The following is a 4,886-nucleotide window of genomic DNA, read 5'->3' as shown; positions in this document are numbered from 1 at the left end:
TCAGCCCTGCTGCCCCTCAAGTGCTCATGTGACTTACTCTCCAGGGGCTTCAAAGAAGACATTCATTTTGTCACCACAACTTCAGGCTCCTCTGTACTTCCAAACTTACTGTGTTTCCCAAAATAACCTCAAACTGCAAATGCAATTAATGCCTGTAGATGGAATGGGAAAATTTCCTATAATGATATCAGTGAACAAAATGATTGCAGTATTTTTAAAATATTCTGAAATTGAACCTCTCACTTTCTTCTACTGTGTTTCTGTGGAACACAAAAAATGTAATTTAAATATGAAATGACAAACAGCGTAAGTATTGTTTACTGTTCAGATTAAAACTATGTAAACATGTGTTTCTGGTGTACATACTTTGCTGAGAGATTTGAGCAGCAGGCTGTTTACGTCCACTGTGGCTTTTCAGACAGACAGTAATTGTTCGCAGATAAGTGAATTATACAAATTTGAACTGCTATGATTATCATTTAAACCACAGTGTACCATTATACAGTAACAGTCATATCTCTAGGTATATCACTGAGGAAATACAGCAAACAGGAACTTGGCTCATAGACTAAAAGAGCAGGTAAAAGTTTGAGAGAGTGAAAGTCCAGGGGTCTCATCTGTAAAACATGATTTAATTTGAATTCTTTATTAATTCATTTTAATTTAATTCTACGTTTGTTCTTAATGTTGCAAGATCTGAACACCTGATCATCTGCTCAAAAAAACCTTCACAGATTATGTGCCCTAATGTCTGAAACACATGAAGACTGCCATTTGTATGTTGGGTTGGAATCTTGTGCTCATCTATGCACCATTTCACGTCAAATTCTGTCAAAATGCAAAACCAATACCTCAAAACGACTAGCACTGCCTTTGGACTGTGTGAGAGCGCAGTCGAACACACAAACCAGCAGCACATAAACCATGTACTGGTGGGATTCTCAACATGACCGAACATGTTCTAATGTGACTCCTGAGACTCCTTCCCAATGAAGCCAACATCCCATTTACAGATGAGCGCTAAAGGAAGGCTCCCTTCTGATGAGGATAATTCATAAAAGTAAGATTCCATAAAGTACTTTAAAACAAGGTCTGAACCTACACCCAAAGGAATGTTCATATCTTTTTAGGAACAAATCATCAAAAAATGCTAACACTGCTAAAAAATGCATACAAGCTAGTTAGAATCAGACACAAACTGCATAGATAACAAATAAATCACAATCCACACTGGGCTCCATTAACTTTTTGCCAGGTTAGCATTTTACCACATAGCCATGCCAAAATTAGCTCTAGGTTTACTTGACAGAGACCACTGCAGTAACTTTAGCATGGCGTATATTTAAGGTGGAGGAGTGTAATTGCTGGAATGGTTAAAAGTCTTTTCTGTCGTCATATCAAAAACATGCCTGGCAGTTACAGTTGCAGCAACTGCTGATTGGGGCTTTAACACTTAACTGCTTAATCTGTCTTTATCCAACAGAGGGGATTAATGATATCAGACTCAGTATTTAACCTTAGTTTAAAAGGTCTGTGTACATGCCTGCTTAGTCTCTGCCCTTTTAGTCTTCCTTTATGCTTAGAGACTCAACATTTCCGCTGCTTAATGACAGTAGGGATCTAAAGGGCATACTTTCCATCAGATCTCAAGAGTAGCAGAAGATGTGTGGATTAAGTATGTGCTCCGGCCTTTCTGCATATGGAGACATGTAAACAGAAGCATCAGCACTGCATTCCATTCTGAGGGAGTAAGCCATTTGGGTGTCAGAGGAGCCGGGCACTGGGTCAATGGTTACAACATGCCGGCGAGAAAACACTGCTTTGCAACACAGTTGCTGTGCAAATACAGGTAAATTTTTGCTGTAGTTTGTTTAGCAAGTGATTGTACTTTTACTAGTGATGTCATGCTGTGACAGCTGAGCATGTGAGACTCTTCCATGAGCATTTTATGTAAGCCCTGAGGGGACTGTATCTAATCCTTGCAAATATGACAAGAAAACTATTATATTTCATTGGGGTCCTATACTTATTAGCACAACAACAAAACACAGTTACACAAATGCAAAAAAAAATAAACAATGAAGAACGTATGTCGGAGAGGACTGCCGCAAAACTTTAAGTTTATTGTAAAAAGAACAGGATGGCTGGCAGTAAATCTTTCCTGAGATTAATGGTGTGTTGTAGCCCATAAAACACTAAAATTCACCGTGGTTCTACTAAATTAAATCTGCGGTTTAAAGAGCTCTGCTGTATGGACTGTATGGTCCCCAACCTTACCATAGCACAGCACAGAATAAAACAGCATAAATATGTGTGTTTAAATGCTATAATTAGGGATGCACAGTGATACATGAATCACACTGGTATAGGTAGATATTTGCTTTAAAAAAATCACTGGACTAATGCAAACACTGCTGTCCACTGCAAGTACTTCTATGGGCCGACGCATATTTGCATTTTGCTGCATTTGTCAGCCCATAGAAATACATGTTATATTTCTCTATAATGCTAATCCAATTGAATTTAGTCCCAGATTCTACATTTTATGAATGTTTTTGTATCAGTATCGACAAATATGTACATGAAAAATATGGAAAATTGGTATCAGCCCACAATTCCTATATCGATGCATCCCTGAGTATAGTAAATAATAGTTACTAGCAAGAATGCAATAGTGAACATACTCACTTTCCCATATTTCTTCAGGAAAGCATGTTCAGGGATCAAGATTGGAATCAGTGATCTTTCATATATAAACACTTGACTGGCAACCAGCCAATTTATTTACTTACATTTTGCTGATGTATATTTCAATTTTATGAAGTAAATAACATGAGGCTAGTCAGGGCACTCTGCATTTGACTGTATAATATGACTATATTTGAATGCTGCTACGTCTGTACTAATCTTCAAAGAATAATTATACATGACTCATTGTACTAAATAGCGAGGCACTGCTGATTTCATGTTATTAAATTATTATTAATACTAATCATTAAATTAGGTAACTCGTTGTTTGCTAGTTTGGCTCATTAAACAGCAAAAAACGGTTATATACATTGCACTTTGGCACACCATACTGGAAATGTGCCTTTTTGTTAAATCAACAATCAGCAAGTTTGGTGGAAAAGACACTGGATCAGAATCGACCAAAGATCTTGATCGGTTCAACTCTACTTTTCTTACATAACAGTGTAGACTACACTAAAGCTAAGTGGTTTGACCACTTGCTGCTGTCGCACTGAGAAAACAAGCACATATAACTCAAGAAAGAATAAGCCTGTTTAGGTTCACACAAAACTTTTAACACAGATAATAAAGGGAAGTTAATAGGGGCTTGTTTGCATTATGCAAATGAGACCATGTTATGTGTTCCCCAATACCTTTCATTAATTTTAGCTATATTAGCAATTTTAGATGAAACACTCCTTAAAACAATTAGATCCCATATTAGACTCCAGCCAAGGTTCAAGAAGCCCACCACATCAATGACTTTCCCAGAAATAACCCCTCAAATATGGCCTAGGCTCTGATTCAACCGGGAAAAACAAAAAGAAAGCACTTTTTGTTTGAACTGTCTAGCAACAGACTAAAATCCAGCATGACCTTAATCTAAGCAGTGCAGCTAGAACGTCAAATCAGCTGCACCATTACCTCAAAGTCACCAAAGTCCATTAGACTGGAATGATCAGTTTAGACACTGAAGTCTGACCCCAAACACCGACTGATCAGTGGTGCTCATTACCTCGCGCCAAGGCCTCTGTACATCAGGTCATGCACCGGCTAATCCCTCCATCATCGTACCATTCTATTACATTCATTCAAATCTGTGGGTGCCGCAGAGCACATGAGGAGGGGTGGATTATGTACCCTTTGTCCAAATCATGCCCACACACACACACCCTTACACACAGACAAAAATTATAATCCTTTATGTAACTTATGTCTGAGCCCTTTTTTCATCTCGCTTTTAATCTTTTCCCAAGATCGGTAAGCTGTTGTACGTAGTTGTTAACCAACACCTCCGTTTGGCCCAGACTGGTCTAGACTTTCTTTTATGAATGAAACATAAGCAGAGGGCACACTGCTCATGTAGGTGTGGCCATTTTTGTCTTTCCCCATGCTAACATTGAACCCAGGCTTGCACCCTCATGCCCTTCTCTTATACCTGTGTCAATTTGCAGAGCACACAAAGTCAAATAGAAAAGTGCTGAGGGGATACCTCTCCCAGTCCGGCAACGCATGAGCCCTGAGTTCAATTACAACTAGGGTTGATTCTAATGAAATCCCCTTCTACATAATGAAGGCTCAGGAAGTCAGCATTCTCCGCAAAGGTAAACACTATGAGGACTTTATTAGACGGCCTTGTTTGCATTTTTCTTGAATAATCATCCGTTTATACTTTGTCAGCTCCCTTCTTTAATGAACTTAGGTGTCAGGGAATAATGTAACCTAGAAGTGTGGCGTGCATGCAAAATGCAGTGTGCTAGCATGTGACGTTTAAGGCAATACCTTTATATATGCACAACAGTGGGAACCTGGAAGTCGTTTTCCCCCATATCACAATACGGAAAGAGTCCGAGGAGCACAGGTTTTGCTCCCCTGTGAACGAAAGTGCAGACTCATGTTTGAGAACATGATCTTACAGAACTAGCATATCCGTGCGGCTACGTAGCCGTGGATGTTGACCTGCAAATGGAAAACATTGTATAGGATTCCAGCATGGTGACTCACTGGCCTATGTAATTGCTTCCACATTAGAGACCCCCTTTTCTCTCTCCCTTTCATGAAAGCGAATCCCCCTCTGACATCTCCAGCACTACAGCCATGTGTTGCCAATGCGTTCTCTTTACATTTGCATTGCCAAAGCACTTCGGTTCGCTGCT

This window comes from Pygocentrus nattereri, chromosome 7, assembly GCF_015220715.1.
Source record: "Pygocentrus nattereri isolate fPygNat1 chromosome 7, fPygNat1.pri, whole genome shotgun sequence".
Classification (NCBI taxonomy): domain Eukaryota; kingdom Metazoa; phylum Chordata; class Actinopteri; order Characiformes; family Serrasalmidae; genus Pygocentrus; species Pygocentrus nattereri.
This window is presented reverse-complemented; position numbering follows the sequence as displayed.